Consider the following 10,731-nt stretch of genomic DNA (forward strand, 5'->3'; position numbering starts at 1 on the left):
AAAGGAGCTTTGCAACCCTTTGGGAAAATGAAAAATCTACTTAGGGATTGTTTGTGAGCAAAATCAAAACTTAAAAGACATAAAAAGAAAAAGGCTCCAGTTTTAAAACTTCAATGTTTTAGAGACTAATAAATGGCTGTCCATTTTGAATAGGTTCCAGTACTGACGTGTTGTCTCATCAGTAAATAAAGATGTTAACAGTTTACTTTTCTTGACAATTAACAAATTGTTTTTAAATATCAAGACCAAATGTTGGCATTCTTAATAAATCTCTGCATCAAACAGGTGCCCACAAGATACACTTGCCAGACTTAAGTATATATGAAAGCCAATATAAATACAGTTATCATAGTGCTTTCTGTACTTAGAGCCAAATTCAACACTGATGTAATATCTCTGAATAAAGTTATGTATTCTTAATGATGAAACAGCCTCTTCCTTTATAAAAAGCTTCCATAATTCAAATACAATACTGCTTTTGTTTTCAGATATCATGGGAGTAAATGCTTTTCACCATCCAAATTCATTTAGCAAAGTGGCTTGTAGTTCTAGGTGAAAGCATGTTCTTTGTTATGAAGGAAAATGCAAAGAGAGCCTTTCCTAATATGAAAGGGAATACCCTTCACATGCTTAAAGTTGTACTTATGACAAATTCCAAAAGATATTTCCTTATCCTGGAAGTCAAACTTCTGGTGGATGCTTTCTCTGGGACTAAAATTTAACTTCAAATGGAAAAATACTTTGCAGCCAAAAAAAAAAAAAAAAAAAAAAAAAAAAAAAAAAAAAAAGAATACATTTTAAAGTAGCTGATAGCCTTCTCAGTAAAAATCTAATCTAAATCTAAAGGAAATTTAGAAACTAAAAGGACTGAGATGCAGAGGTTTAAGAAGAATGAGGCAGGCTGGGGCCACCAAAGTATCTATGGTGGCTAGCAGGCCCAGGGGGTTGATTGTGCCCTGTGCTCCACTCTGGTGAGATCCCACATGGAGTGCTGCATCCAGCCCTGGGCTTCTCAGAGTAGGACAGATGTGCTGGAGCAGACGAAGAAGAAGGCCACAAAGCTAATCAGAGGGATGGAGCAGCTCTCAGAGAGGTGGGGCTGCTGTTCAGCCTGCAGAAGAGAAGCTCTGGGGAGACCTGGGGGCAGCCTCCCAGTACCTAAAGGGGGCTTTTAAGGAAAATGGGGACAGACTTCTTAGCAGGGCCTGTTGCAATAGGACAGTGGATAATGGTTCTAAATTTTAAAAGGGTGGATTTAGACTATATATGACAAAGAGGGTGGTGAGGCACTGGAACAGGTTGCCCAGAGAAATGGTGGATGCTCCATCCCTGGAAACATTCAAGGTCAGGTGGGACAGGGCACTGAGAAACCTGATCTAGGTGATGGCCCTGCTTGATGAAGTTGGAGGTTAAACTAGGTGACCTGTAAAGGCGCCTCCCGACCCAAACTATTCTGAGATTCTATTATCTAGTGGTAGATGTTCATAGCCTATACTCAGAGAAACTGTAGATAAGTTGTGGCTGGGGACAGTTCAGACAGATGGCCTTTGCAGGACACATATGTTGAGGACATCTCATCCTCCACATTAAAAAAAAATTACATTTGCTGTATCATGTGTTATTTAAAGAGATCGAGGATTTTTTAAATTTTGCTTACTCCTGCCTCTGTCTCCCTGTAGCACCCAGGTATTTCCCATTTCTGGTCTCTTAACCCTTTCCAGAAGCTACAAGCTATTCCATTCCCCCCACAGCTATCACTTAGTCAGCTTAAGTGATTCCATAATAGAATATATTAAAATTCTTATCTTTGAGCTGCCCTGATGTATCATCATACAACAGGATCTGTCACTATGTTTGAACATCCTTATTTAATATGTTAGGATGTTATCTGCAATGTGTCATATCTCTGTCTCTGGCTGTACCCTAATACATGAGGAAAAGCAGCAGGAAGAAAACACCCAGGCTGAGCAGGAGTGGAAGAACAAATCCTGAAAAAAGCACTGGGAGTTTGACAGAATTCACAAAAGAAGGTGTAAAATATTTTCCAGTAGAGTAACATTTGGATTCTATGAACTTCCTCTTTCTCTTCACTGTAGGAGGATTGAGATGATTCAATAGCAGCAGTATTTTTAAAAGTGCTTTGTAAAGTAGCATTTAAAATTTTGTATAATAGTCTTGAAAGTAGTGTATGAGTGCGCTTTGTAGCAATACTCAGTGGTGCACTCAGAACAGAAACTGAATATCCAGCAAATTTTATCATGCAATTAAATGTTATTTGGCTACATTCCTGATATTCCTTATTTTCTCTTTGCTGAAGAGTAAAACATGCAGTAATCAGTGCCAGCTATAGTGGTCTCACCCAGATGTGTGCAAAATGTAAACATGAAATTAACATACCTTAAAATGTTGGACCTTTTAAAACACTATGTTAATTAATTTTAAATTGGGATAAAAAATCCCTCTGTTCAGGAAGAAATCGATCAGTTACTTGTACTAAGAGAATGAAGGAAAGAAAGAAAATAAAAGGTCATATTCTCACTAAATATAGTGATTACTGAAGCTTTACTGATCTGTTTTTACTCAAATCAGTACTCCAATATTTTTAGGACAGTGGAAAACATGAGATTACCAGGAAAATTCCTTTGGGCCTTGTTTGTAGGTTTGGTATATTTAGGTAATAGCAGAGATAAAAGAAAACATGTTCTGATAACTCAATTTACACGTGAATTAATCAAGTGCACACATTTATATTTAAAATAATCAAGTGTTAATTGTCAGAATTAATGCCATTTTTTGTAAATGTGAAGGGTAATACACCAAACAAGAGTTTTGGTTGCATGGATTTAAGTACCTAGCAAGACCTTGGAAACTCTCAGAGATGAGCCAAATGGCAGCAATAAAAACAAGCACTTGACATGGCATCTGTCTGGTAAATATGGATGTTTGTATGCTCCATCTTGTCAAGGGAAAATAATTACTGTGTTCAGAGGTAGAGATGTGCATGGGCATAAACTTCAATGCTGTTTGAAAAGCAGGGATAGAGACAAGAAAGCACTTTCTTCCATGAAGGAAGCAAGGCCTGTGAAGAGAATTTTTATGTAAAGAGAATTGGTTTTGTGGCAACTTCCATCTGGAAAACAGTGCTCCCCTAGTCTGAGAGGATGATCCTCTATAACCCCCAGGATTCTTCCATAAGAATTCAGCAACACTGAAATTCATCCTCCTCTATGTCATTTTTTACCACTGAATCAATTTGGAACCAGAAGGCCCAGGATATTTATTACTTCTCTTGGGAAGGATATTTAGGATATGCCTAGTCTAATAATCCTTACTTTCTCTGGGATTGGAAAAGGCTGGCCTGTACCTCTGGACCAAACCATATTCACTATTCACCAGCTTTGTAATTTTTCTTACATTAAGTCTCAGCCCACTTCTTTCATCTTAGCCAAGTAAGGGAAGACTTATCAAGAAGATTGCTTTAGATTCTAATTTAGAGTACTCTAGGTTCATACTCTTCCTCCCCACAAGAACCATCAAAAATGCAATTTTTTCTGTGCTCTGGTACTTGCTATATGCAAAGTGTGATTTTCAATTCATTAATATGAGGGCAAATAACTAGATTACCATGACTTCAGAGTCATATTCATGATCATGGTCATTAGATCAGAGTTACCTTCTAGACTAACATTTACATTGTTCATCACATGTGGCAGGTTTGGCAGAAACTTTTGTCTACATGTTCATAAACTACCAATGCCAGGAAATTACTGTGGTGTTGAGATATACATGCCATAGGAATATCTAATTTTCTATTTATAAGCAAGCTGTTTTCCCATGCAGCTTCAAGCTACAGCTCATATAGACTGAATTACAGGACATAGATTATGCAAAGAAAATATTATTTTAAAAAAATAATAATCTAAATTTCTTCCTATTTGGGGTAACTTCAAAGGTCCTTCTGATGAGCCCTTGTCCTCTCCATCACTCCCAGAGCTTGTCTCACATGCTCTAATAACTCAATATCAAATCATCAGCACTTTTACACAGGGTTTTAATACCAGCCAACAAACCAGATCAGGAGTATGCTACAATGCTGCTGTGACAACTCTGGAACAAGCAGAAAGCATTTGTAACACTTGGCTACCACCTCTTCCTTCACCCCTTGCTTCTCTGCCACATGGAGATTTGTGCAAATGGGGGGCAGGAAGACCATGTTTAAAACTACAGCTCCATCCATATTCATCCAGAAGACACATTTTTATACATACTGGATTTTTTTTTTTTTTGCTTTATTTTATTTTGCCAGCACTCTGTTAGATGTAGTTCTGATTATAACCTGACCACCAAGCTCCTCAGACTGAACTCCTGCACCGATTAAAAGTAAAGGCAGTATGTTTATGAAAGCCAGCAAATCTGTGAGTCAAAAGAAGACACCTTACCAAAGGGTCAGAATTTGATATAAGGAAGAAAACATCCAAAAGCATGGAAGAAATGCTACTCCTTTGGTAAAGGGATTCTGTTGCTGATACAAATCGAAGATTAATAATTCATTTCTTACAGACTTTCTACTCTTGAGTCTAAGGAGGTAAAATAGTTTGAGAGCCCCACAAAGGCAGGAGAAAATATTATATATTTCCTACCTTCTGTGCAATTCAAACCAATTGGCTTCAGTAGGGTGGAAAGACCTCCCAGGCTCTTGGCTGGAAATAACTTTGAACGCTCAATACAAAATTTAATATCTATTAGCTGGGAGAGAAAAAAAAAAAAAAAAAAAAAAGCAACTAAATTGATGCCTTGGTTCATATATCTGAATTTGTAACAGCATCTTAGATCAAGGAATAGAGAAGAGGAAATATACTCAGCTAAATTTCAAACTTTTTAACAGGGTCACAATTTAATGTAATTTTCCTCCTCTATTACTTGCCCCACATAAGCTGTTGTATTTGATAAAACATTTTACCCTGACTTTTTTTTAATATGCTGTTACTCTCTCAGATTTCAACAGAAAAGGAGACAGTGAAAGGGTGCATTTACTGCAGGAGGTTCCCTTTTTTTGTTGTCTGGTTACAGGTTCAGCTTATGACACATTACCTATTCTTCAATATAGGGCAGATGGTTATACAGCCCATGTACGCATTGACATTTTTGTATCCCTTGAATAAAGAGCTAAAAACAGTGTTTAAGAAGTTTTATTCCTTGAGATATTGTTCAGACAGGGTTTTGGACAGTTAGCTATTGAAGTAGGGATGATACAGCTGAAATATTAGCATCCATTTTCTTATGCTAGATAGTAATGTTACTACTGAAATTCTTTTATTGAAGATTCATTTTGTCTTTTACTGTGGTAGTTAAAAGCCTAAACACCTGCCCCGAAGTCTGGAGTTATATTCCAGTCAATAATATTTTGAATTTTTGCAGACTGAGCTGTTGCATAGCTCTGTGTATTGAACAATCACTTGCCTGTATTTTCACTCTTTATGAAAAAAAATCCAAGTTTTTATTCCATGTCTTTCACTGTGTGACACTACTGACTTCCATATCTTAACATTTGAAACACATTTCTTTATCTTCATAAACTTGGCTAAATTTCATTAGCAGTAAATAGTATTAGGTTGATGGATCACAGAGAAAACAAGCAAAAATCTAAAGCCATATCTAACTCCACTCCTTAAAAACCAACATTATCGGCAATTAGATATTCCCTTGTAGTCTCCCTGTAGCCAAACAGACAGGGGAAATTACAAATTACTCCCCACAAATAACACCTTCACACTATAAGTTGAGAGCTATGGATCATCTCATCACAGTCTTCTGTTGAAAGAGCTATAGGTGAAGCACCTGCCTTATCTTTAAAGATCAAATCTTATATTTATTTTTTTTTATAACACCAGCATTTACTTTGGATTCAGTCTATAAACTTCAGTAAAGGCTAATATTTACACATTTTTTTGTTTTTATTTTGCTTTTCTGAAATCACTACCAGCAACAAAGAGAGGAAAATGCCACCATAATAAAAAAAAAAAAATAAATCTATTGAAAACACACAAAAGTAATTTCTCAGAAGATACTCACCATGCATATAACCATAAATTCACCCACAGAAATATTATTATCTCACAATTTTTCATAAGCAGAAAACACCAGCAGTTTTCAAATTGCAGTAGTTTCCTGCTGTAGATATTGGTGATTCAGGTTTGTTCTAAAAAGAAAATTAAGCAAAAAATTAAACATAAAAAAAAATTTCAATCTAGGGGGAAAATTTACAAATAGTAGCCTATGTTATTCACAGTCCAAAGAAAACCCATTAGTTTAGCACAGAAATTATAGTAAAGCAAAATACACAGTTCTCTGTTCCGTTTCTTGATGATATTTAAGTTTTGTAGACAACATAGTAATTGGTTTGTCTATTAGCATCAACTTATTTTCATTTAATACCTGTAATAGTTCTGCACAAATGTGTTGCTATGCAGTGGTTTACTGAAAAAAAAATAGCAAAAAAGAAAAATAGCCAATTCCATTGTAAGCATTCATGTTTAAAACAATCTTTTCTTCATTAGAGCTGCCCAAAGCTGCTCTTAAAGAAGGAACAAAACATAATCAATATAGGTGATTTCAAGAGTGAAGCTGTAAAAGAGCTCAAATGAGCCCAGGCGTATGTATATTTACATTTACAAACTTGGGCTGACTGATGACTTGAACTACCCTCGGAACCAGGAAAAAAGGCAGAGGTTTCTGCTGTTTTGTCATCTTGAGCTTCCTCAAGCAGGTCATGAAAGGATGAATCTCTAGCACTGAGCTCCACATCTTGCTCACTAACTGATGTGCACAGTCTGTGGTTTCTGCTGCTCTGGAGCACAGCCCTTGTAGGAATCTCCCACCATCCCTGAATTCCTTATAAAACCACCCCGATATCTAAAAGAGTTTTAGGTGAAAAATGCTGCAGATGACCACTCCATGGAAATGCAATTTGTTTTAACCCAGAGGATCTACATTTCAGTCTTTATGCAAGATTCTTTTCAATTAAAGTTATGATTGGTTTTGTAAAAAAAAAAAAAGGATGCAAGGGGATGCCAACTTATTGAAATTTTTCCCTTCACAAAATGAAGGTTAGAAGCAGGATCAGATAAGATGCTGTACATGATAAATCTTAGGTTTTTGGGTCCTACTGAATGGTAAAAAACAAATACAATGATAGATTACAGAGTAGAATAATGGTACCTCCACATATTCAGGGAAGGGTTTGGTGTTAGCTTCCTTCTTATTTTTACACATCTGGGTGGTTGTTGTGCACATCAAGGCCATATCCCAATTATTGAATTCACATCCCCCCAAAAAAAAAACAATCTGCTTAAACAACTGCATCTGCTGGCAAGGACAGAAGATGCTCTGTTGCTGCATTTTGTAAACAACATAAGGAGCAAACCAGAGAGGGTGTTCCAGCTGACACACACAACCTAACAGCTGTGCTGAAAACCAACCACCTGACCCTGCACAGAGCCTCCTCCAGCACAACCATGCTAGACTAACTCACCTAAGGAGAGAGATTAGTCTGATCTTGCTATTAATTAGGTGCCTTTTTATACTTTGTATTTTAATTTCAATGTATTTTAATGAGACAGCAGTAAAGACCAAGCACCCAAACAAATAAACAACCCAAAAGAGATTTCAAAGGTCACTGCCCTTCCTCCCTACTTCTTTTCATTTTGATGTTTGGACTCTTCTTCATCCATTGGTGCAGAAGAATACTACAGCTTCCACAGTTTGTTAGGCCTCAGTCACACTTGAAGATGAGCCACTACAATGTCCAGATCATCACCCACGTTTTCAGTGGTCTTTTCCTTCAACAACAATTTAACGTGCAGCTTCAAGTCATTGGAGATTAATGAGTTGTAAGAGAAATGCAGAAAAATGTGCCAAATGTAGACGACAGAGCTGGAAAAGGCAGGTGTATGGAAGGAAGCACCTGGACAAGGAAGCTACTGAGGAAAGATTGATGCAGGTGTAAACTAAAACAACTAAATGGATTAAAAGAGCAAATGAGAAAGAAACTAGAAAAGACTTCATAAGATATTTATTCTACAGACAAAAACTGGAGAGATAAAAGCTCCTCTGGACCATGAAGAAGACTAGGAGAAAGGTAAGACAAGAACAACGAGAGAAGCTAAGGAAATTGCAGGCTATGGAAACATCACAGGCTAAGTAGGAATTCTAAGACAATAGAGAAATAGAATTATGTGAAACAGGGGCTGTTGAACAGGAAACAAAACAGATGAGTGAACAATGCTTCAAAAATTAAGGATGAAATTATGCTTTAGAAGAAAAATGCAGAATATGGACTGAATAGGTTACACAATGCATAGATTCATGTCACAATAGGTTGAGGGTGACAGCAAAAGGAAATTATTATTTGAGGGGATTGCTGAATGATCCTTTCATGTTATTTTTTAGTCAAATCTCTTGGCTCACCCTGTAGAATAGACTGAGCCAAAGGTGACCCTTGTTTTTGTCCTAGGGGACAGCTGAGATAGAAGAGGGGTTCAGTAGACAGGCTCACTTTAGAAAAGATGCTTACAGATTACATTAAACTAGAGAGGGCTTGACAGGATTGCTTCAGCCTTTTCCTAGAGAGAAATCAGGTTTACTTTGGATTCGATCTCAGAGTTGGGTGCAAACATGCCCTTTCAGGCAACCTTTCAAAGCAGGGCCACTCCTTGCCCTGGATCAGCCTCCAGGCAGAGCAGATTGTTTTCACCTTATCTTGGAAAAACTTTCCAGTTGGAGGCTGTCAGCAGGGACTCAGTATGAATCCTGCAGAGCATGTTGCAACCCAGGTCAGACATGGAGCTAAAAGGGTGCCAGAAAAAGAAAGTAACCATGAAAAAACAACAGCAAAAAAGCTACTAAGTAAAATAATTAATTGCACATTCTAGTTCAATTATCCTGGGAACAGAGAGCAGCTTTTCACAATCATCATCACCAGGTAACACAACCACTGTCTTTTTAATCTCAGTTCTATAGGAAGTGCCAGTAGATGAGAGCAGAACAAATCTGCTACCAAATGTTCCACAAGAGTAAAAATGTGGAGTCCACTGTCCTTTAAAGCCTTGCTTTAAAGTTCCTTGCTTAAAGAGCAAGTTTCAAAGTGCCTGTATTGCCACCAGTGATAAACATCTACAGTGTCCAATTCCCATGAACCTATGCAGTAGTCAGTCTCCTGTTTTGTTTCCATTTACTTCAAAATTATGAAATTGATACTGAAAGAGAAGACTAAAAATTATAGCCAGTTTGTTTTATAAATTAATGGAAGGAATTTATGTTAACTGACACATTTACAGGAATAGCCGAGTAAGAATTATTAATAATGGAGGTTTTTTTAACAAAGCTTTTGAAAATGGATTTAGACTAGGAGGTCATCTAGGGGATAACCAAAACATAGACTCCAAAATTTCTAACCTGGAAAGAACAGATATAATTTTGAGATGAGGAATCCGTCTGTGGCTTTGATTATATTGAGGATTTTTTTTTTTTTTTTTTTTTTTTTTGTGAAAAGGAAATTGTTTAAGAGAAGCGTTCCTGATTTAAAAAAATATATACATCACTGTTTAGAGTCTCAGGCTCTTTATGTGAAAAAGTATGGAACCATGCAGTAAGTTTGTGTTTCCAAGTTATCACCTAGTTATAAAGACAACATTGAAAAGAAACTAATGAAATTCCAAGGTACTCTAGGATGGCTGTTTTATTCTGATCAGTGGTAGATTGCACTATTGACCAAGTGTCAGACATAGAGCAATTCAGTGATTGAATAAAAGTGGATACATAATCAGAGCAGAGAACTTTGCCAGGACTAGCTCTGTTCCTTTTCCTGTAATACCAAAAGAAAGCACCTCTCATTTCCCCTTTCCTTCTCTTTGCCATCCACACCTTCATTCTCCTGTAGAGTGCAAATACATTTTCATTCACCCCCTCTCTTTCTTTCACTGCTGCCCCCAGATAAAATAACTCAAGGTGCCTTAGCTGGAGACACTGATGAAATGTTGGAGACCAGATAATAATCTATTATCTGTTCTGTAGGTGTGAGATGTGATGAGGATGACAGAGGATCCTGCTCTGCAGGCCTTAAGTAGCTTGAGCAAAAGATATTTAGATCTGTCTTTGGACACTGCAAATCAGTTATTATGGGAGGGGGAGAGCCCTTGGGGAAACCTACCTTGAACCATATTTCAAATGCCAGGGGACTTGCATGAAAATTGGGTAATGAATGAAATTCTGATTGCAGAAAAATCGCTTAGGGATGTGCCTGCTGTTGCATGCCACTGCTCTCTATGTAAACCCTAAATGCTTAATGATGCAAACTTTTGTACTGCAGATTTTGTAATGCATTCCCTCCTTCAAACTGCTTTTTCCTCTTGGGCGAGGGGGGTGTTGGTTGGAATACTAGTTTTGTCTGCTGGAAAAAGATGAATAATTCAGCAGCTGCTGTGATGGTTTAATAGCACACAAGTCCAGGTGTGAAGGAAGTAAACTTTCTCACTGGGATGTCAGAGTTGCCCTTACAGAGAATCAACAGTGTGTCTGGAGCTAAGCTGTTGCCAGGTCTTAAGTAATATATTAACTTCCCAAGAAGAGATGTCTCTGTCATTCCACCTAGAATTTATTATGCAGTTCTTTTTCAGGATTTAGTTCCAGTGGAAGGAATTTCTTTCTTATCAAAGGCAGAAAGACTAGACCCTA

General features: G+C 37.2%; 1 long non-coding RNA gene across 1 annotated transcript in view; it reads right to left on the reverse strand.

Annotated features, from left to right (window-relative positions):
- Positions 1 to 6,095, reverse strand: part of LOC110472996 (uncharacterized) — a 22,981-nt gene extending 16,886 nt beyond the window's left edge. Inside the window, exons 1-2 of the long non-coding RNA XR_002465798.3 lie at positions 6,073 to 6,095; positions 4,641 to 4,746 (exon numbers count right to left, since the gene is read on the reverse strand). This is a non-coding gene — a long non-coding RNA (uncharacterized LOC110472996). The remainder of the gene's footprint in view (positions 1 to 4,640; positions 4,747 to 6,072) is intronic.
- Between the last annotated feature and the right edge of the window lie 4,636 nt (positions 6,096 to 10,731).

This window comes from Lonchura striata, chromosome 5 (assembly GCF_046129695.1).
Source record: "Lonchura striata isolate bLonStr1 chromosome 5, bLonStr1.mat, whole genome shotgun sequence".
NCBI lineage: Eukaryota > Metazoa > Chordata > Aves > Passeriformes > Estrildidae > Lonchura > Lonchura striata.